General features: G+C 35.5%; 1 protein-coding gene across 1 annotated transcript in view; it reads left to right on the top strand.

Annotated features, from left to right (window-relative positions):
• The first annotated feature begins 10,061 nt into the window (after positions 1-10,061).
• Positions 10,062-25,339, top strand: part of LOC121734135 (gonadotropin-releasing hormone receptor) — an 83,834-nt gene continuing 68,556 nt past the window's right edge. The window contains exon 1 of the mRNA XM_042124561.1: positions 10,062-10,239. The gene's annotated coding sequence lies outside the window, so the exon portion shown is untranslated. The remainder of the gene's footprint in view (positions 10,240-25,339) is intronic.

Consider the following 25,339-nt stretch of genomic DNA (forward strand, 5'->3'; position numbering starts at 1 on the left):
TCATATTATTGCGCTTAGAAATATTTTACCTCTGACGTATTCTCTGTGGCAACGACTTAAGTGTCATATTCATAGAAAATATAAGGCTAAATAATCCTAACCTCTAAGTATTATTATGCATGATATCTCTGTATGCTTTAGTTTGATTTATTGCTAACTAGCTATCCCGGCGAACTTCGTGTCACTTTAAAGCCTTGCTCGGACTTCAAGGATTATTTTAAGACTAAAATTAGCAGAATCGGTCCAGCCGTTATCGAGTTATAGCGTTACTAACACAATTAAAAATTCATTTTTATATGTACAGTGTGTAACAAAAATAAGTGATAATACTTTAGGGTGTGTACGTGTTCCTTGTAGAGAGTTCACTGTGAAAGTAGCGGCTCTGAAATAATTTTTTCACTTTTGAACGGGCAAGGGCCCGAGCGTCATGACTTTCCCCCATACAAAAGTGAAAAAAAAGGTCTTTCAGCGCTGCTACTTTCACAGTGAACTCTCTACAAGGAACACGTACACACCGTAAAGTATTATCACTTATTTTTGTTACAACCTGTATAGAAGATAGAGCTTTTAAAATTACACACATGTCAAAAGTTATAGCAAGGGCTAGCTGATTCATCAAAGACTGTTTTGCCATTATACAATTAATATTATGTATTCTGTGACGGAGTTTTAATATTCTTGAGAGCCTATAAAGATTGGCTTTAATGTAAAAATAATAGTTGTAGACTGATTCTCAAACTTATCAGGTAAGTACACAAAATTTGAACAAAACCGATCCAGCTGTTTTAGATGAACACAGTACACGTCATATTATTTATTACATAGACAAAGTATGTTAACCCATCAATCCCCAAGCGGCACCCGGCATAACAATAATTGAAAATCTATTGGGTCTGCTATTCCCACGATCGAGGTAATAATAAAAAGCAAACAACTGAAAAAAAATCTTTTTTAGCTCCTGCTATAAAATATACATTTATAATATGCATATTAATCGAATAACCTAGTGTATAAATTAGGTAATGAATAAATTATTATATTATCAGCTGCATATTCAAATTTAAACCGTTCTTTATTATAAATTGCCAATTTATACTTCCCAATTACCCTCAACAGGCCCTTAATACTGTAATACTATAAATTTTAATATATTTATGAGTAATATTAAATGTACATTTCATAATAATTATTATTCTATCACATTAATCATATTATAAATATTCAAACTTATATTATAAAGTCGAAAGTTAGTGTGAATTTCAGCTTGTAATGTACAACTAGCGAAAGACTACCAAATTTTAACTGGTAGCAGTTTAGGTTTTGAATCAGTACATAGGCTACTTTTGTGCCAAAACCACTGGAATATTACACGATATTCAGGCGGACAGAGACATAGACAAAAGCCGTAAAAGACATAATTTTAATAATATCTATTTTATAATAATTTTTCACAAAATAAGATATTACCAAGGGATAAAAAAACCCATTACTTGCTTTATGTTTTAGGGAGTAATTTATCATCATCACACCATTTTATTTTAGACCTCAGGAAAGCCGCGCCTAAATTCAAAATCCCAAGACAATTCGAACGCGAAAATGTTTTTCTTTTTTCGGTTCTACATGTTGCGTCATGTAGAACCGCGGGATTATATAATATGACATAGTAAACTAGTTTACTATGTCATATTATATAAACCCGCAACATGTATAAACCTTACATTTTTCTGCTATTAAAAAAAAGTATGTCTTTTTGTTGGAGTTGAGTAGAGTAGATTTCCATAACACACCTTGTATTATGGAAAATTTAATCTAAATCGGTTTAATACCTCGATCGTGGGAATCGCAGACACAACAGATTTTCAATTGTTATGCAGCAGCCGGGTGCCGCTTGGGGATTGATGGCTTAATGTAAACAGCACAAAAGTAGACATATAACACCATAATATTAGAATAGATAACAGTAAGTAACTATTTGTAAGTATTACTGATTGCTACTTTCTGCATCAACTCTAGAAAGCAATATACATACTACAATACAGACTGATAACACTATTTAACGAGAGTTCTATGAAGCTTTGTATGAACAAATAGAAATAAAATAGTGAACTGCAAATACTTAATGTGTATGTGTCCCTTAAACAGAGTACACTGTGAAAGTAGCAGCCCAAACTTTTTTTTATTCGTATGGGCAAGCGCCCCAGCCCAGTGCCATGAATTATTTGCAAATACAAAAGTAAAAAAAAATACTTTTTCAGTGCTGCAACTTTTACAGTGAACACTTTACTCTATGGGACTCTTAGAAACCATAAAGTAAACAACTTTGTTTTGTTACACCATGTATATAAAATTAGGCGACAAACGAGGAAATAGATCACCTGATGGAATGTAATTATGCTCTCTTCTTGAAGGTTTGCAGGTCGTATTGGTCCAGAAATACTGCTGGTGACAGTTCATTTCAGAGTTTTAGAGAGCGCGGCAGAAAGCGATAAAAACGCACGCCGGAAGACTGCCATCTATCATGCAATGTTTGTTATTATAGCTATGTGACGAGCTTTTGCCCGCGGCTTCGCTCGCGATAAGAAGAATATACAAAGTTCCATCCCCTATTTTAACCCCTTGGAGGTGGAATTGATCAAAATCCTTTCTTAGCGGATGTCTACGTCATAATATCTACCTGCATGCCCAGCCCGAGCGGTCCAGTGGTTTGGGCTGTGCGTTGATAGATCACCATGTCAGTCAGTCACTTATATAAACCTTTGAGTTATATCGAGAATAAATATTATATAGATATATAATATTTATTCTCGATAATATGTGTTTCTTATTTGGTCATCAACAGATCGCTACAGGTTTACTATCTTATCAACATTAGGTATTGAAAGCTCCAAAACAAAAACCTGACGTCATTGTACAAATCCCAAATAGTGATAAAAGGTGGAATATTTTCTACTTTAGGCTTTTTACAGACGAACGGCAATTGCCAATGTCAGATACAACTGCAGCCGTCGACAAGTTTCGACGGAATTGCAGAAGTGTATTAAAAATAACTATATCCCCCTACCTTGAATGAGACGCCATAATATTGGATGTAGAATGACATTACATTCGTTTCCAAGTTACTCTGAATGAGCCCTTTAATTTGATACCCATATTGCAGAAGTGCATTAAAAATCAATATACCTCTATCTTGGACGAGCCGCCATATTGGATGTAGTATGACATTACATTCGTTTTCGAGTGACTATCAAAAAGCCCTTTCATTTAATATCCATATTGTAGAACTGCATAGAAAATAACTATTTCGCCATCTTGGATGGTCGGCAATATTGGATTTAGTTTAATGTCACATACAATATCATGTATTGTCATCAAAACTAAACGTGCCTGCAAAATTTCAGCTCCATCGATTAAATATATCTACTCCAAAATTGAGTTCCAAGATTTCACCCGAACATACATACTTACATACATACAGAGCAAGTTAAAAAAGCTTTTAAAAAATCGAATAATTTGCATATAAAATTAAAATAGCTGTTACTCGAGTAAAGATCAATTTTAGCAACAACCGGAAAGTGTCTGGTATATTTTAGCTTCTATTTTCATCATAAGAACTAATAATAGTTTACCACTACGAGTAAAATATACTAGGTCTGTGCAGAAATGCGTTTATCAGGGCCTCCGCTACCATATGTGCAATGTGTGCAATGCACACGGGCGCCATCCTCTAGGGACGCCAAAAATCTTTAGGGGCGTCAAAACCAAGGTCCCAAAAAATTTGCCTAAAGTGGCGCCAAAATCCTTTTTTTGCACACAGACGCCAGTAGCCCTTACGGGGGGGGCTGGCGTTTATTGTAGTGTTGTAATGGTTTAGGCGTGAAGAGATTACAGACAGACCAAGAAGCTTTCGCATTTATAACATTAGTACCTACTTTAAAATGAAATAAGAATAAAACCATAAAGTCAATAATATACATATGCAGCAAGAGAGATATTGTCACTATCAGTAACTCGCGTGTTAAAAAGAGACGTGTGATACATGACAGCACCACTCTTTTTTTGACGTCCAGTCGGCACGCCGTAGTTTGACAATTTAATCTCATAGAAATCATGTTCAATCATGCTTGTCACTTGTGTAAGTGTATACGAACACATATTATTTTTCACACAGATGAAAACCAATTTCGGTTTTGTTTGACAGCTCGAGCTTTTATGCCTACATCATTGTGTTGCTTACAAATTGTTCTAAATTGATTACTCTTCCAGACATTTTTCCCTCAAATGTTCTCTTAGATCCTGGAACGTTAAGTCCCTATTTAATGTTTTACGTTTACGATTGAGGCTTTGAAGAAGGGAATCCCATATTTATAAAATATATTCTTTTCACAGACCTCTGAAAATCCTTTGATCGTCAACATAAAAGTAAATATCTACTTCGTTATGTTGTTAAATAAACTATACTTTCCTGTACATTGAAATTCTCATCTTGTTATTCGATAAACTACGTGTGGTATTAACAATATTATAAGATTTTCTTTTATATTTCGCGTTTTTACCAGGGCTTTATATTCTTAAAATGTTTTCGCTAAGGCTCGACTTGTACACTGAGAGGCTGATGGATTCGGTCGGACTGATAGCAGGCTGAATTGACCAGACTCGTGCAGTGTTTTTTTTTTTGTAAAATAAAGAGGCAAACGAGCAAACGGGCTACCTGATGGAAAGCAATTACCGTTGCCCAGGTACACTCGCAACATCAGAAGGGTTGCAGGTGCGTTGCCGAAATTTTAAGAGGGATTACGCTCTTTTCTTGAAGGTTTTCAGGTCGTATTGGTCTGGAAATTCTGCTGACTATACAGTTCGTTCCACAGTTTTACTGTGCGAGGCAGAAAGTTACGTGTGCATATAATATACGGGAATCTACGAGTAATAAAAACTTAGAAAGGATGTCAAAAATTTGTTCCCCGAGTACAAAATGAGTACCGAATACATCCAAAATTTAAGCATTGTGTTTAATACTCAATTATTGTCAACGGCTTTGTTTCATAAACTAGATGTCCCGCGCGGCTTCGCCCGCGACAATTAGGAATTTTACGGAAACCGTACATTTTCCCATAAAAAATAGCTATACTCCCTTCATGTGATCTACTCTATATCTGTGCCAAATATTGCCATAAAAATTGCTCCAGTAGTTCGTGAGACAAATCCTTTCTAATATTTCCCCCGCTTTTCCCACATTTTCCTGAGTTTTTTCGGTCGTATTAGTCTTAGCGTGATAATATATAGCTTATGGCCTTACTCGATAAATGAGCTATCTAACACTGAAATAAGTTTTTAAATCGGACCTGTAGTTCCTGAGATTAGCGCGTTCAAGCAAACATACTCTTCAGGTTTATAATATTAAGTATAGATTTTTTTATTATTATCGCTTAACAAACTCGAGTCTTGATCTAAAATACTATGAAAAGTACCTATAACAGAGTCATAATAGGCTTATAATCATGGGACGATGCATAGTATAATATGGTAGTGATGATGATGATGATGAATGTAATTTGCATAGTAGCATATTATGCTTTCAGATCTTAAAACAACGCCGAAACTCCAAAACTTGTATCTATAAAGAATCAGGAGTTCTCTCAGCACCTTCCGAACCACGGTATACGTATACCTCGGTGCAAAATCTTACTTGTTGGTAGCATATGCTTAGAATACTTCTCACGAAACCGAAGTCACCACATGTTTTCCTATAAATTTTGAGGAGTTCCCTGGATTACTTATGGATCCTTAATCAGATCACCCCTTTTGTGAATATAATACCAAATTATGATGATACCCTATATACCAAAAGAAAAATTTTGAAAATCAAAAATTAACAAAAAAAAATGTTTTGTTAACAAACGGCGGAGTAATCGTTGAACATAAAAAACGAACATAACACCTCCCCCATTTTGAAAGTCAGTTAAAATTGTATCCTATGTGTTATTCTGATGTATAAGCTATATTATTGTAAAGTTTCATTAAAATCCGGTCAGTAGTTTTTGCGTGAAAGAGTAACAAACATCCATACATCCAAAAAAACTTTCGCCTTTATAATATTATAATAGGAAGGATTATATGGCTGGTTTATACGTATTTAGTTGATAAATAGTTAACTTAATTTTAAGTTGTTAATTACATGTAAACGCAAAAAGTAGCAATTAGCAAGTTAAAATTTAGTAAGTAATAAACTAGATGAGAATTAGGATTTAGTTACTACTTATCTACTTAATACGTGTAAACCAGCCATTAGTGTTTGTTGCTATTGCAATATTTTAGTATGCTAAAAGAAACCAAATTCGAAACGGTTGAAGTATGGGAGTTACGTTTCCTTAGTTTTTTATATTCGTAGTCGGGAATACGCAAAACGAGTCTGGTTAGGTCGGCCTGCTATAATTATAAGTGCGACCGGATTGACCCCACCGTATATGGGTACCATAAGAATGCAGTGTATCATAATAAAAAGCGTACAATTCTACATACATATAAAATTTTCTTATTAATAAACGTAATATTTTTTTTATTTAAATGTAGTGTTTTTTTACAATATAATAGCAGCTCTCAGCATAATATTATTGTATGCAGATTGCAGCTGTTTGTTAATATTAAAAGTACTATAATGTAATATTCATGTGATTAATTATTATAGGTTAATAGTAGGCTTCCTATTGCAACCTTTATGTTTATAATATACTTAAATTATATGAGTGGCAAATGAGCAAGTCCATAGCTTAATGGAATATGATGAAAGAAAGAACAAAGTATGACTTACCTAGGAAAAACAATTACATATTATCCTGTAAGCCTTGCTGATAATATTTTCTTATTCGACACTTTTTCAAAATGAAATCTTTTAAGCATTTACTATAGGAGCCCTCTACAGTCTACTTATGAAATTAGTTACACATTAGATAAAAGTTCTTGTGGTAATATCAATATAACAGATTATGACAAAACATTGTATTTAAGTACCTAAGTATATCTTACGAATTATATTTTTAGGGCTCCGTACCTAAAAGGGTAAAAACGGGACCCTATTACTAAAACTTCGTTGTCCGTCCGTCTACGTGAATGTTTCCAGGCTGTATCTCAAGAACCGCTTTAGCTAGGCTTCTGAAATTTTCACATAAATTATTGTGTATTTCTATTGCCGCTATTAGGTACATCAAATACTAAAAACAGAATAAAATTAATATTTAAGGGCGCCCCAGAACATGTTATTTTATGGCTTTTTTGCTCGATACCAATAATGATAATATTATAGGTAGCTATTGCCATTTTATTTTGTTTCTATGAAGACTGACACGACTGACGTGCACTGTAAAACTCTGGGACGAACTGTCACCAGGAGTATTTCCGGACCTATGCGACCTGCAAACCTTTAAGAAGACCTTAAACCTTCTGATGCTGCAAGTGTCCACGGGCGACGGTAGTTGCTTTCCACCAGGTGACCCGTTTTCTCGTTTGCCCTCCTTATTTTATTTTAAAAACTTGAGAGGTGTCAAGGGACACCCGAATGGAACGTTAATTCTTATGTTCAAAAAACCTGTAAGTATACATATTATTACCATAGAGCTGTGTATGTCTGGTCTCTGTTATTACATTAATATGCACTCAAAAAATATTTAAAAAAATGCCATTTATTGACGCCCAGGAATACTAACAACAATGTAGGTACTAATAAAAAAGTATCGAGGTCAAATATCGTAATATCTAACCTCATTTACGCCGAACGCGCGATAAGGAACTTCGTTCCAAAAAAAGAAATCAGGCGGACCGACTTTTTACCCTCGGACGCATGGATCATCTTACTTGTCAGACAATTAGGCGATCGGCCTGCATTGTTCTAACCAAACTTGGAAATAACATGTTTACAACGAAGGAATCGAATATTAGGTGAAGTATTATAATGGCCCGCCGATTTGTGCCGAAGGTTGCAAGAAACGGATGGATGAGGACTGCCCAAGATCTGGACGGTTGACGCTTGCTGGGGAAAATCCCACGTTCAGCAGTGGATAGGCTGATGATATTCAATAGGTAATTTCTTTGTTACAATATATAAGATATTCTAAATAATTATTCCGCATTCGATATTTATAATGTAGAATTATTAGTGTTTCTAACAAACTAATTAAATACAAAGTAATTTTTTGACCTCTTGACTTACTGCAATAAATTATACATTATTATTCCTACATTTACATTTTACAAAGTACAATGTGATAATATATTGTAAGTATTAAAATGTATGCAATAATTTGATATTGTACAAATTTTGTTACACAGGTTGAATTTCTAACATGGTTTTAACAGAATTCTTTACAGTTGAATAATATTTGGTTTCTTCTTATTTTTTTTTATAAAATAAGAGGGCAAACGAGCAAACGGGTCACCTGATGGAAAGCAACTACCGTCGCCCATGGACACTCGCAACATCATAAGAGCTGCAGGTGCGTTGCCGGCCTTTTAAGAGGGGATACGCTCTCTTCTTGTAGGTTTGCAGGTCGTATAGGTCCGGAAATACTGCTGGTGACAGTTCGTTCCAGAGTTTTACAGTGCGCGGCAGAAAGTTACGCGAAAAACGCACGGTGGAAGACTGCAACTCATCATGGTGATGAGGATGGTATATTTTTCGCGTGGGACGATGGCGAAAAATTGCAGGTGGTATAATACCGAACAATTCCTCAGAGCACTCCCCGTGATACAAGCGATAGAGGATGCAGAGTGAAGCTACATCTCGGCGTAATTCTAAGGGGTTCTTCTGTCTAATTTACCTATAATAAAAATATGAGTAGCTGAAAAGTAAAACTATTATTGAACTCTACATTGAACTTATCGTTAAATAAATAAATGTAAATTTGCAAATGTCAATAACATCTGGGGGCACGGAAGTGCCTCAGCCAGAACGAGTCGAGCGAAGCACAAGGCCGCTGTTTTCTAAAATCGAACGTATCGCGTGTCGTTGAATTTTGAGCCATCATAACATAGGTTTAATTTACATCAGATTTATAAAATTGTTTAGTTTAGATTTAAGTTTCAGACTGAATAAAAAAAAAATTAAACCCTTAAATTTTACTTAAAATTAAATTGTGCAGTAGTTTGTTCAGCTTGAAAATAAGGGCGTAATGAATTGGGGTCATGACAGTGTCAGCCAGTGATCACGTTTTATAATTATTATTTAAAAAAATTAATAATGTTTTTGGTGTCGATAAATAGTTATCGGATTGTCGCGGTCGTCCATATACTTTTAATAGTATACTTATATTAATCATAATATTAGTCTTTTGAAAATAAGAAAAATTAAGCCATAGGTTTGGCTTATTTACCACAAATGCAATGCGATTCCATATTCATTGATTCTTATTATTAATTTTCAGCTTATATTAAGTTACATTATAAGGTTTTGTTTTGTTTTAAATGAAAGAAGAAAAATATTTTGTTATTTAATTTTTATTTTATTAATATTGTTAATAACATGTGTTTTCTTTAATAAGATATATTATAATATATCTTATGAAAGAATATATCAAATATATATTGCAAATATCGCCAACAAACTGATATGCAGTTTGGCGGTTTTTAGAATAAGGAAACAAGTTTGTAAAATACTTGAATAAATACGTAAAAAAAAAAAAACGAAACCTATAAAACATCAAAGAGAATTAAATGAACCTATGCGTTCATTTCGCAGAATTGGTGTGGCGCATATCCATCATACTTACTACTTTGCAAGCAAATTCTCTAAATTAAGTACAAAAACGCCATCGGGTATTCGTCCCTTGTTTTACTGTAGTTACTTTTAAATTTTCTCAGAGCGCGCTAAATACAAAAATAACATAATATAATATTATGCGAAATTAGTGTTTTAAAAGGCAGGTGAAAAGCCTGCATAAAAAGACCAATATATAATATAATACTACAACTACAATCTATAACTCATTTTTTTATCAATATAAAAAGGTATTGTAATCAGAACCAGTTGATATTCCTTTGTGAATGAAGTGGCGTCAGTGTTGCAAATGTAGCCGGAGAGGCACGTCGCATTCTGACGTGCGTAACTTTGAGTGCGAAACGTAATAAATTCAAAAAACACAGCTTTTGTGCTCCTAACTAAATTTTAGTGGGTGAAAAAATGTAGTTTAATTGTATGTTTGTGTTATCCTGGATATAGTGATAAAATATTATCGAGCTTTCGATAATAATAACGTAAGTTTTTTATCTAAATACTTACAGTACGCTATGGCTTATAATATTATATATCTCTCTTTAGTAACCAAAACAAAGACATTAAAATAAAAATTATTAATATTGAATATGTATACAAATATTCATGGGCGTACCCAGGTTCTCGGCCAGGGGGGGGGAAAATTACTCAGGTTTTGGGCCAGGTGGGGGCAAATCAGTTTTTTTATAAGCTAGGTGTTTATAAAAAATAAAAAAATAATAATTTTTGCTGTAAAAATATTGTACTTATTGCAAACAAATGGCAAAAATTCGTTTTCTTAATTTTTAATTTTTATAGATAAAGTACTAGATAATATACTTAGTAGGGACGTGAACATGATCCAGGGGGGGCAGCTGCCTCCCCCCTGCCCCCCCCCCTCGGTACGCCCATGCAAATATTTATAAAAAAAACAATGTTAAAGATATCCTTGTCATGCTTCCATCATCCTGAATCCACATAATAAATTTCGCAGTGATTATCGTTAAAAGCGAATTATATTTTAATATAAAAATAGATATAAGACTGTTAATTAATAACTCTAGTTCAGTTCTCCCAACGGATTTCGTGTAAGCTGTTATAGGTAATAAGCAATAACCAATAACATAGCAAACATGAAATAAAATGTCACTTTTACGACTTGGTCCCTGATTTTATGGAGTGTTTATCTAGTTTATTATCGACACGAAAGTAGTTTAAATAGTATAAGTTATTCGTCTTATGTAAAAGGTGTTAATTGTTTAATTTATTTACTTAGAATTAAGATTACATTAATTTATTTATTTTACTACGTATTTATTTTATTACATTAGTGGCATCTTACAATTTTGCTTCTGAACGCTTAAGTAGAAAATGTAATATAAATCCGTCTATTTAAATACAAATTTTCTGAAGGGCGTTTTATATTGCAATGCAATTTTATAAATAGTTGTAAATTATTTATACTTACTTAAGTATAAATAATTTACAACTATTTATAAAATTGCATTGCAATATAAAACGCCCTTAGTTAATAAAATATATAATGCATTGTTTGTCTGTGATTTTGTGATGTTTCCAATATCTGACATATTAAGCTGAGCTTTTATGATAATATAATATGCTAATATTATTCTTATAAAAGAGTGGTTACAAAATATATATTTTTTGTCGGAAACAATAATTATATCCAAATATCAAAAGGGCAATGACTTGAAATCGCTGAGATTTAATATTAAAATTAAAAATTGTAAACATAAATTCCATACTTATTGTTGACCTACCAATTGTAAATACTTAAAATTTAAATGACTTGTAATGAAATCACAAATTATACATGGTGCAATAATTATACCTTCCGACCAAATTTTGATATATTGAGACTTATTAAAAATAAAAATACACGTATTTTTCTTTTATAATCACGCAGTGCTAAAATGTTTAGAAAAAGCTTCCGAAAGTTGTCCTAAAGACACAACAATTAATGGACACTACGCATGCGGGAGGCGCCAAACCCCCGCGTCATCACCCTCGCTCTACCCACCGCCGCGAAGTGACCGTTCTGCAAATGGACTCTCCTAATGATACCTAAGCCCTTAAAAAATTGGCGGGTAGGTTAAATTGCACCGTGTATTTTGAAGAATTATTTTGGAAATCCTAATCGATCAAAAATAAATTAATTTGCTGAGTTACGTGCTTTTCCGTCGTGTAAACACAGGATTTGCAATAGTTCCTAGAAAGAGGTAATGTAATCTAGTACAACCTCATCATAATATCCGGATATCGTGTTTCGAAACAATCCGATATAATATTATTACTAGCTGACCCGGCAAACGTCGTTTTTTTTTAACCGACTTCCAAAAAGGAGAAGGTTTTTTAAAAAACGGGAAGCATATACTACTATGTAAATTACGTTCATCATCATCATCGTCATCATCATCATTATTCAACATCAACAGTACTATACTAAGTTATTAATTAAAAGTGAATATCATAACGAAATTATTGTAACCTAAACTAAACATGCCGGCCAAACTTTGGGGGGCTGTGCCCCCCCAAACCCCCCCACCTTCTGTAAATGCTGACATGTCGTTAGTGCGGACAGTGCCCCCGGCCTTTATTTAGTGTCAACTTTTAATTCTTCTTTTTTAGGAACAAACATATGTTAATAAATCAAAAGTGAATTTATTCTAGAATAAACTAAACATTTACTTTTTGAGTATTATTTAATTACTTCGCTTCGTCCCAGGCTGGCCTGGTGCCCCCAACTCGTGTAAATGCTGTCATGTTGTTAGTGTTGACCTTGCCCGCGGCCTTTATTAAGTGTCGACTTTTAATTCTCCTTTTTAACCGACTTCCAAAAAGGTTTGTAAACATACCGGCCAAACTTGCCTGAACTAGGAACAAAGTAAGTTATAAATTAAAAGTGAATTTATTCTAGCATAAACTAAACATTCACTTTTTGAGTGTCATTTAATTACTTCGCTTTGCCCCAGGCCGTACTTGGGGGGGCGCAGCGGACGAAGTTGCGGGCAACAGCTAGTCTAATATATAAAAATAAGTCGGGTTTTCCTTCTCTACGCTGTAACTCCAAAACGCACGAAACGATTTCCACGGTTTTGCATTCTTTGGAAACGTCTTGGGCTCTGTGAGGTCTATGGAAAAAAAAAAAACAGAAAAGACTTCAAGACAAAAGCAGGAAAACAGGGAAAATCATTTTATGGCAAAATAACGTTTGCTGGGACAGCTAGTATCTTTTCATACTTTTTAGAGGCAGTTTACTATGGAAGTCGGTTTAAATTTTTTGTTTAAAAATTATCATATAAATTATTCCGAGTATAAAAAACAAGTAGACAAAACCTACTACATACCTATATGTCAACCAAGTTTTGTTGATTACGGAATCCTAAAACGGAACACTAACCAGCTGATTTTTTGTATATTGGTGGGTCAATAGTTATATAATTTAAGAGTAGCATTGTCCTACAAATATAACAATCCATATTTAAGGACCATCAAATCAAAGTATGAAATCCTTTCTATATCTGTTAGCTACCACTTTCAAGATTTTTCACAGATAAAAATGTCGTTTGTCTTACCAATATGAAGCTACTCACAAAAATTAGCTTGATAGTAATAAAAAAAATTGCTCTAGGGCTCGCTGACTATTATTAATACGTTGTGTGTTTTACTCCAAATCGAGTAAGAATTATTGCGGTCCACAGAGTAATTACATATTACTCTGTGGACCGCAAAACTGACTGCTCGAAGGCTCGCATCGAGCCGGCTTGATGGAATTCAATAATTATATCGATTTAGAATAAAAATATCGAGCAATAATAATAATATAATAATAATAATGAAATGCTGAATGTGTGGACGAAATCCCGAGGAGCTAGACCTTGTACTAATATGTATTCTGTGGCTGGACTAAAATACTGCCAAAGGATCCAGCGACTTTGAATGCCGGGAAAGAACATGGGAAACTTTCGATCCCGAAAAAAATTCGCGCCCGATAAACTTTTGTGGCAACGGAGATGAAGATATTACGTGCGTCTATAACGTTATTAAATATTATTGTTTACTGGCTAGTGACTGATCTGAAACGTGTCTATAAGCCATCACGCGAGAAAATTAAAACCACAAAGCAATTAAAAAAATTACGTCATCGATATAAACTGCGTTTTAAATGTCTGAATGAAGATTATGTTACCGATCATGGGTTCAATAAAATATGCTATAAATAATAATATTGGAATTAGTTGGATTCTTGTTTTTCACTATAACAAATGATTGTTTAACATATTATAAGTCAAACTGGTTCTAAGCAAAAAAACGAGGAAACTTTTCTGAAAATACACAAATTATAATTAATTGGTATATGTTAAGGTACAATAATTATTTTAACGCATTAAAAAGTAATATTATAGTCACACTAAAGCTGTCCAGGCTAGTTAGAAAGTCAGTTTTTTACCCTCCACCAACATTACTTAGCTTCGTTCCAACTCTCTGTACATTAAACTAAAAGTTTACAACATATTTTTGGAAAAAATATTACTAAAATACAGTGTAAAATTGCTAGCCCGGCTTTTTGACTGGAAATACTTAGGAGTTTATTAAGTAGCGCTTCACTCAACTAACAACGCTCACTCAGCAAAAATAAACCCTCAGAAACCGACAAGTCACAGCTAAATAATTATTTTTAACTTAATGACCATGTGAACTTCATAAAACAAAATCATAAAAATATCACTTCGGAAAACAAAATTGTCGTTTTTGGGGTTCCGTACCCAAAGGGTAAAAACGGGGCCCTATTACTAAGACTTCTTTTTCTGTCCGTCCGTCTGTCTGTCTGTTTGTATCTCAAGAGCTGCTATAGCTAGACTTTCACAGATTGTGTTTATCTGTTGCCTCTGTAACAACAAAGGAAGGAGGGATTCTCATTAGAAAACACAATTTTTGGCCTATTTTTGCTCTATAACGGTACGGAACCCTTCGTGCGCGAGTCCGACTCGCACTTGGCAGATTTTATACTACTACTTTACTTGCAATTTTTCATATTTAATTACCATATAAAACTTCCTTGGACTTCAAGGTATATAAAGACTACAACTAGCCGAATCGGTTCAGCCCTTCTCGAGTTTTAGCGATACAAAAAAAATATTTATGTACCGTACCACATAATTTAAAGCGCATTTACGTCGTGTATCAATAGATTATGTATGAGAAAACTAATAAAGGAGGAAGCAAATACCAAAAACTCCGGTAAAGTTTTACCCAAAGTTAAATAGGTCATAGTATTTCCCACATCCTCTTTGATCAACCAATAGTAATTATTCTTTGATGGATTATTGCTTGACTGGAAACCAATAACAGAAAAAATATTTATTGCAATGTAATAATGATTTTCAAACAAAATCAATTTTACACATTTTATTTTTTTATTTAAACGCAAAAGTTAAGAGTAAGCAAATAATATACTTTTTATAAATAAGCTTTCAATTACTAGCTATACAATCACGATTCACAGGTAATATTACATTGGCTGTAGCAAATCCCATAAAACAGAAAATAATAAAAAATGTCATCAAATATCCTTTGATATTGTTTTCCAGGGATGTAAGACAAAAAACAATTATTACCCTCAAAAGCAATCGGCTCGTAAAAAATGCAATTTTCCCCAAGGCAACCGCAACAATATGTTACCCATTTATCTTTTGATTTGATTTTTACAAGAGGTTAAAGCTTACCCGGTACCTCTATATCATACAATTTTAACGTTAAAATCCTTGAAAATTGAAGTTAAGTTTTTTGTTGTGTAAATCCTCTCTTTCCTGTCTTTTTTTTATGAAATAAGGGGGCAAACGAGCAAACGGGTCACCTGATGGAAAGCAACTTCCGTCGCCCATGGACACTCGCAGCATCAGAAGAGCTGCAGGTGCGTTGCCGGCCTTTTAAGAGGGAATAGGGTGATAGGGGAGGTTAGGGATGGGAAGGAAAGGGAATAGGGGAGGGTAGGGAAGGTAATAGGGTAGGGGATTGGGCCTCCGGTAAACTCACTCACTCGGCGAAACACAGCGCAAGCCGCTTGTTCGCGCCGGTTTTCTGTGAGAACGTGGTATTTCTCCGGTCGAGCCGGCCCATTCGTGCCGAAGCATGGCTCTCCCACGTATAACACTTTTACTAGTTGAGTGTAGTGTGAACTGTGTAGTGTAGTTTTTACAGTGATTTGAATGATTGAGTAACGGATTGAGGAACGGAGGACATACGATTATTTTTGTTCCAGATAATAATTTACGGTAACCGATACACGTTAGTTGAAGTTGCAATCTTTTTAACGAAAGCGCGGGCATTGTAGTTGAGAGCAAAATCTAGTCTTTTATAATTATTCAAGACAAGACGTTCCGCGCGGCTTCGTCCGCGTATATTAGATATTTCAATGACAAATTAGTCCACAAAAAATAGTCTTTGATCCTCCACGTGGTCTACTTCTTATCTGTGCCAAATAACAGAAAAATTTCTTCAGTAGTTCGTGAGCCCTTTTAAATAACTTTCCCCGTTTTTTCCACATTTTCCTCTCTCCTCAGTCTATGATAAAATATAGCCTATAGCCTTCCTCGATAAACGGGCTCGATAAATCTAAAACTAAAATATTTTTCAAATCGGACCAGTACTTAGTTCCTGAGATTAGTGCGTTCAAACCAAAAAACAAACAAACTCTTCCGCTTTATAATATTATTATGTAAGTATAGATTAGATATTGCAAGTAACAATAGTAACTATTCTATAATTAATTAATAAACAGCTATTTGATAAAACACGAATAAAATGACATTTTCTAAAAATGATTCCTAGCTAGATCGATTGGTCGCCCCCGAATCCCTCTATATAGAAAACTTCATGAAAATTGTTAGAGCCGATTCTGAGATTCCAATTATATATAGACATACTCGTACAAGAATTATTGCTCGTTAAAGGAGTGAGCCCATTGAGACGAGCCGTGCCGGGGCTCAGCGTGCCGGGGCTCATCGCAAAAGTCCGCCTCCATACAATTTGTATAGAAGCGGATGCGCGTAACGCACACTGTGTCGGGGCGCAGCGGATTTCGGTCAATGCGACAAGGCCAGGCAAGGCCCGACAAACCCGCTGCGCCCCGGCGACAGTGTGACCGCACTTCACATAGATTTCCACTCTTTGGTAGATTTGAGGTCAAATGAATGACGATTTAGTAGTCCAAAATTTTTTGTAAATTTTAATAGAAGATCGATATTATATAACAAATAATATAAAAAATTAAAATGCACAATGAAGACAGTCCATATGAACATTTTAGTTTTATTTTAGTTTCAACCACGTAGAATACATTAATTAATAAAGGTAGATTTTCGGTAGAATCTAAAACACGGTCTAGTAGAATTTAGTAGAATATAGCAACGTTTTTGATATATCGAGTCACGAGTGATTTAAGAGTGGTCACACTGGAGCTATCCGCCCCGGCACGCGCCGACAAAGTGAGCGCGAACCTTTAAGGGGGCGACTAACCCTAAAGTGTCGATTTTATAATTAATTTTTATACTTGAAAATAAGCGCCGAATTCTTTCATTTTCTAAAATTAAATACTACATTATATTTCCGAGAATCCGATCTGAGCAAAAACACGATAAGTATCTTAAAATTTTGTCGATAGAAAAAAATCACAAAGATGCATCTAAATTTCACGAATTTTTCATTTATTGCCATAATAATAATAATAATAGCTCCCACACCGGTTTCGGTGACGGTGGCCGGTTTCATTGAAACCAGGCCAGCTACGCAGGAGTAATTTTATAGTGCCTAAGTGTGTGCGCAGTACACAAGAGCACTCTCTATTCCTAATTACTCTCATAACCCAGTGGGACGGAAGACCGACACGACCGGCGAGACATCGGGCGCAGGACCGACTTTTTACATGCCCATCCGATGCATGGATCATCTTACTTGTCAGACAATCAAGTGATCAGCCTGCATTGTCCTAACCAAACTTGGAAATAACATGTTTCCAACGCGGGAATCGAATTGTTTCGAGTAATTCAAGGCAAGTCGTTTAGCCGTCTAGTTTCAAAACGTACTATTTTAATGCCAAGCTACGCTTAAAATTAGAACCTATTCATCTTTTAAAGTTTTAGAGGTGTAAACAAACATGTCCATTAGATACGGTTATCATAGTATGATGTTACGAAACCAGACGCCGCGGGTACGAGCCATGTGGATTTTGTTTGTTTGTAATTTTAGCAGTGTATTGTATTATCTTGTGGTTTGATAAAAAATACGTATTGTAACAAATAAACACAATACAAGTTTCGCCTACACGCACACATCGATGCCCATCAATGTTTACATTGTGATGGATGCCACTACATACGTCACAAACGAGTATAAAAGGAGCGGCGCAGCCAACATCAAGTCAGTCGTTCGCTAGACGGCACGGAGCCCCGCAGTCCTCTCTGTTGCCTCTGCTTACCTGAGCGGTAGCCCCGCAGCCCTCAGGACAAGCCAGCTAGGAGGTTACGGAATGCGATAGCCCCGCAGTCCATTCCACGAACCACTAATAGGCTACATATATGCTTAATGTATGACATTGTTTATTAAGACAATAAATGTAATAATAACACATTTGTGTTGTTTCATTCCATAACAACACTATATTGGCGCCCAACGTAAAAACAATAATAAACAATGACTGAAAAGAAATCTGAAATGATAATAATGTCGACAGAACAATTTACGGCACTAATGACCAAGCTTACTGATAAGACCGAGACAAACAAAAGCTTCGCTCAGTGCTCATCACGTTTTCACGGCGAACGGTGCTATAATAAAGTTGAAGAATTTGTAACAAATATTTCTATTTATAAGAAAATTGAAAAGATTTCCGACGAAGACGCTCTCGAAGGACTTACATTACTGCTTACGGGACCTGCTGCTACTTGGTGGAGCGGAGTAAAAGGCGACATCAAAAAGTGGAACCAAGCCCTTGAAGCAATAAAAAGTTCATTTGCACCTAAGATGCAACCACACGAGGTATATCTTGAGCTGTTCTCGAAGAAGCAAACAAATGAGAAAATCGATTCTTTCCTTTGTGAGAAGCGTGCTTTACTGTCACAGCTTCCATCAAAAAGGCACAAAGAGGAGGAACAATTAGATTTTATATACGGACTATTGGCCATAAATTATAAGAAGGAAATTCCGAGGTCCGAAATAAAAACGTTTGCAGATCTACTGGAGCGCGGAAGACATTTAGAAAGCCTTTCAAAGGAGGTTGAAGAAGCTTCAAAAGATGGAAGTGTCCGTAAGGGTTTTACAAGATGCACATATTGTGGGAAAAAAGGACATCTGTTTGAAGTCTGCAGGAAGAGGATGGCGGATGTAAAGGTTCAGCCAAAACCGACCATCACTTGCTACGGATGTGGTGCCCCGGGAGTATTCCGCAGTAACTGCGAAAATTGTAAAAATAAGGAGACCCCTCCGGAAGCTGTCTCTTTTTATTCATTACAATCGGCTGTAAAAAGCCAATCGAAAATCCCCACAATAGAAATAACTATTAAAGGTCAAAAAGGATATGCATTTTTGGACACGGCTGCACGGACCAGTATTGCCAGTGCCCAATTGTATAAGAACTTGGTGCAGAGTGGTGTATCATTTGCAAAAGAAAGTGCACTTTTAAGTCTTGCAGATGGCACCACACGACAAACAAATTTGTTCGTGTCAACTGTAGATGTTATTGTTGGAGGTCGTTCACTACCCATAAAATTGTCAGCAATCCCGGAAGCGAGTGACAACCGCACACTCTTGGGAATTGATTTCCTGGAAGCTGCTGGAATCATCTTAAATTTACCCCAACGTCACTGGAGTTTTATCGACGACCCAAATAAATTATTTAGTTTCCTCCAATTAGCAAGTACGCCTATTCCGTTAAAGGCCGCTAAGCGTCTATCGCTGGAAACAGATGATGGTGACATTATTGAGCGGAACAAGCCCATTTCCGAATTTATTAAGTGGGCAAAAGAGTTCAACAAGAATCATATGTTGTCTCCACTGACAATTACGCCAACAAAAGACACGGAAACTTCTCCGCCAGATATGAAGCGACCAAGGTGGAAAATTGTTAAGCTGGACACTCCACCCCGACCAATACGTCCACGTGAACCAGCGGAAGAAAATTTATTTATTGACCCTCGTGTAGAATATTTAAAAATAAATCCTACATCTTTGTATTCTGTTGATATTTATTTACGTCCCAATGAAGGTACTTCACTGAATCATGATGAAAGAATAATTTTTAATAATCTGTTATCTGAATATTCTGATATTTTTCAAAAGAATAAAAAACCAACTCCTTTTACTCAACATAGAATAGAGACAGGAAATCATTATCCTATTAGCATTAAACCTTATAGACTCTCTCCTGCCAGACAACAACAATTACGAGAGAAACTTGATGAAATGATAGCTAATGACATTATAGAAGAGTGTGATTCTGCTTGGTCTGCACCTGTAATATTAGTACCAAAAGGTGATAACGATGTTCGAGTATGTGTAGATTACAGACAACTGAATAATATAACAAAACCAGATAGATATCCACTACCACGTATTGATGACTTATTACATCAGGCAAAAGCCATGCCTTTTATGTCTACAATCGATTTAAAATCAGGTTACTGGCAAATTGCCATAGATCCACAAGATTATGATAAAACATGCTTCATATCACCATTTGGGACCTTTCGTTTTAAAAGGATGCCATTTGGTTTACGAAATGCACCCGCTACATTTCAAAGATTAATGGACAAATTCATACAAGGATTAAAAGCGAAATGTGTATTGGTATATCTAGATGATCTAATAATCAGATCAAATAACTTTTATGAACACACAGAAGATATAAGAGAAATTTTTAATAAACTTAGAAAATACAACTTATGTGCGAATAGGAAGAAATGCAACTTCGTATGTTCTTCGGTAAAATACCTTGGGCATCTTATTGTTCCAGAAGGAATCAAAGCAGATCCTGATAAAATATCTGCTATAGCGAATTTACAAACACCTAACAACCTCAAACAATTAATATCGTTTCTACAAACAGCTTCATGGTACAGAAGATTTATTAAAAACTTTGCGCAAATATCTCAACCTTTAACTAATTTAACGAAGAAAAAGACTAGCTGGAAATGGGGACAGGAACAAGAAGAAGCATTTACAAAATTAAAAGAAGCTTTAACAACTTCACCCGTTTTGAGACAAGCTAGCGCTGACCTACCCTATATAATAAAAACTGATGCTAGTCAGTACGCTATAGGGGCAGCTTTGGTGCAGGGGGAGGGAAAGGACGAACATCCTGTAGAATACGCAAGTAGACTTTTAACTCCTGCTGAATGCAACTATACTGTAACAGAGAAGGAAGCACTAGCCATAGTATGGGCTATATCAAAATTTCGTGGCTACATAGAAGGAACACAGTTTATAACGATAACTGATCATCAACCTCTAAAATGGTTAATGAATCTCAAAACACCCACTGGACGTTTGGCACGTTGGGCACTACAGTTACAACCTTATGAATTCAAAATTCAGTACAGCCCTGGACGAACCAATATAGTAGCAGATACGTTATCAAGACCGCCATGTGAAAATCACAGTGAAGATTGCAATATATGTCAAGTTGGCATAGAATTACCAAAATTAAGTGAAAAACAATTAAGGGAAGAGCAAATGAAAGATAGTACACTGAAGGAAATAATAGAGAGCCTGGATTGTGGAATAGATTCTAAATCCTATGAAGAGTTTGTAAAAAAAGGTTATATACTACATAAAGGTGTATTGTATCTGTACGTACCAGATCAAGAAGACGATAGTGCAAAATTGGTTATTCCACGACATGAAATACCTAATATTCTTAAATCCTTCCATGACTCACCAACTGCCGGTCACATGGGAGTCGAACGAACTGTGCAACGCATTACCAATAAATTTTACTGGAAAGGATTACGTAAAGACGTAATAAAGTATGTAAAAACTTGTATTGAATGTCAAAAATACAAACCTTCAAATCTAAAACCAGCTGGGTTATATCAATCAACTCCAAATTCCCAAAGATTTGAAGTATTATCTGTAGACCTATTCGGTCCGTTACCCAAAGGACCATTAGGAGAGACATGGATCTTAATAATAGAAGATACTGCTTCAAGATGGATAGAAGTCTTTCCATTAAAGGAAGCTACTGCAGAAAGTTGTGCTTTAATTTTACTTAATGAGATATTTCTTCGTTATGGCCTACCAAGAAAAATTATTTGCGATAATGGAGTACAATTCATATCAGCTATAATGCAAAAACTTACCTATTGCTTGGAAATCCAACAAATATTCACGCCAGTTTATCATCCGGAACCTAATGTTGTAGAAAGGAAAAATAGAGACATGAAAACGCAAATCGCAATTATGGTTAAGGATAAACATCACAATTGGCCATTAACTTTACCTGCTATAAGATTTGCAATGAACACAGCTCGTTGCCAAACTACATGTTTTTCGCCCGCGTATCTAACATTTGGCAGAGAATTAAGAACTCCTTATGAATTGTCTCATGACTTAAGTGAGATAGTAGAATCTGAAAACTTTGTAGCAGAGATAACACCAAAACTAAAACAACTAGCTCAAGATTTGAAATTGGCTAAGGAAAATATTGAATGCAACAAAGATGCAAGTCGTCAAAGATCAAACAATAAACGAAGAAAGGATCCCGGTTACAAAATTGGTGATTTAGTATTGGTACAATCACACCACATAAGTAGTACTGATAAGCAATTCTCAGCTAAGTTTGCTCCACGACGGGATGGTCCTTATATTATTCTGAAGAAACTTGGAAACACTACATATGAAATTGCACAACCAGACGCTCCAAATCAATCCATCGGAAAATACCATTCTTCCGCAATTACGAAATTTGAAACAAGAGGAAATAACTCTACTAAACCTGTATACCCAATACGTCGAAGAGGAAGGCCAAGAAAGCAACCCAATGCTGGTACTCTGTCGGGACGACTTTAGAGTACCAGAGGGGGAGAATGTAACAAATAAACACAATACAAGTTTCGCCTACACGCACACATCGATGCCCATCAATGTTTACATTGTGATGGATGCCACTACATACGTCACAAACGAGTATAAAAGGAGCGGCGCAGCCAACATCAAGTCAGTCGTTCGCTAGACGGCACGGAGCCCCGCAGTCCTCTCTGTTGCCTCTGCTTACCTGAGCGGTAGCCCCGCAGCCCTCAGGACAAGCCAGCTAGGAGGTTACGGAATGCGATAGCCCCGCAGTCCATTCCACGAACCACTAATAGGCTACATATATGCTTAATGTATGACATTGTTTATTAAGACAATAAATGTAATAATAACACATTTGTGTTGTTTCATTCCATAACAACACTATAGTATCCAATATCCAGAGCTTAGGAAGATATAAAAAATCGGCCAAGTGCGAGTCGGACTCGTGAACCACGGGGGCCGTACCATCATGGAGCGAAAGTTGGTAAAAAATTGTGTTTGTTTTATGGGAGCCCCCCTTAAATATTCATTTTATTTTAATTTTATAATTTATTATTAAAGTAAAAACATAATTATCTAAGTATTTTGTGAGTATGTATTTCAAGTGCCTACCTATTGTCATTATTGATTACGAGCAAAAAAAGGTAAAAAAATCACGTTTGTTGAATGGGAGCCCCCCTTAAATATTAATATTATGATGTTTTTATTATTTGTTATTGTAGCGGCAACAGATATACACAATCTGTGAAAATTTTAGGAGTCTAGCTGTAGCGGTTCTTGAGCTACAGCCTGGAGACAGACAGACAGACGGACAGACATCGAAGTCTCGTCTGTCAAGCATACCGGGTCCCGGTATATTGCGCAAGTACCCGTTTTTACCTTTTGGGTACGTAACCCTGAATATGATTAAGGTTTTTGTTCCGGAAAAAAAAACTTTTATTATATTTTTAATTTAATATTGGCGAAACGGAGTTGCGGGCGTCATCTAGTCTAAATATATTTTCCTTGTTATCTGGTCTGACTCGGTACTTTAATATACTTACAGCATGACTGGTGAGATGTTACAAAACTAAGTGATAATACTTTAGGGTGTGTATGGGCCTCCTATATACAGTATGTAACAAAAATAAGTGACAATCCTTTAGGGTGTGTACGGGTTCCTTGTAGAGAGTTCACTGTGAAAGTAGCAGCTCTGAAAGACGAAAAATTTTTTTCACTTTTGTATGGGCAAGGGCCCGAGCGTCACGAGCTTCCCCATACAAAAGTGAAAAAAATGTTTGGTCTTTCAGCGCTGCTACTTTCACAGTGAACTCTCTACAAGGAACACATACACACCCTAAAGTATTATCACTTATTTTTGTTACAGCCTGTAGAGTTCGCTGTGAAAGTAGCAACGCTGAAAGAGTTTTTTTTTTCACCATTGTATGAATAATTCATGACACGGCTTGCCCATACAAATCACAAAAAAAAATTGTACTTTCTGCCGCGCACTGTAAAACTCTGGAACTGTCACCAGCAGTATTTCCGGACCTATACGACCTGCAAACCTTCAAGAAAAGAGCGTATTCCCTCTTAAAAGGCCGGCAACGCACCTGCAGCTCTTCTGGTGTTGCGAGTGTCCATGGGCGACGGTAGTTGCTTACCATCAGGTGACCCGTTTGCTCGTTTGCCCCCTTATTTAATAAAAAAAAAACTGCTACTATCACACTGAACTCTTTATGAGGATCATATACATAGCATAGTATTAGTTTTGTTACACCTTGTAGAAACTTCCAGGGAATATTATATTCCGATAGACGTGCAGAAGTCAGGACAAAATGCTTAAGGCGGGGATTAATCTCAATCAAAAACGATAACCTTGCACACAACCAAAGACCGCTTGGTCTTTGGTTATTTAAGCTAAAATATTAAGCTAAAATGAATCTTATTACGATGCGTATACGCTTGTATACGCATCGTAATAAGATTCATTTTAGCTTAGCATAAAACTATAGGTTCTCGGGCGAATCTTCTCTATTTTTCATGTTTTTTTTAAATATCTTTGGAAATAAATATTAAGAAACAAAATTGTTCGGTTAAAGAATTTTTAATATAGATTTACTAACAATTTATTCAAATAAAATGTACAATTATCCTAGTTAATACTTATATTTCGATGAAATAGAGTTTTTTCGGAGGTAAGTTTGTAAATTAATTACAGCCAAAGTATTACGTTTTATTAAAATGTTTATGGTTTAGGGTATTTTGAATATTGTGCTTTATATCTCATATTTTTTAACACTTCGTTATTATATTGGAACTAGGTAAACCGGGAGTCACGGAATAACAAATTGGGGTTTATCCTCGCCTTAAGGTGACGCCGCGTTAAAGTAAAAAACCGTGTTGGATATGTTTTAGATTGCTTGTTTTCTATGAGAGGCCGGCCCGGCCGCTCATAGAAAACAAGAAATGGAACAGCAAGAAATGGAAAGGGCGTAAGCGACAAAATGGTTTTTGTCGCGTAATTTAAAAACCATA

The sequence above is a fragment of the Aricia agestis genome, chromosome 15 (genome assembly GCF_905147365.1).
Source record: "Aricia agestis chromosome 15, ilAriAges1.1, whole genome shotgun sequence".
NCBI classification, from domain to species: Eukaryota; Metazoa; Arthropoda; class Insecta; order Lepidoptera; family Lycaenidae; genus Aricia; species Aricia agestis.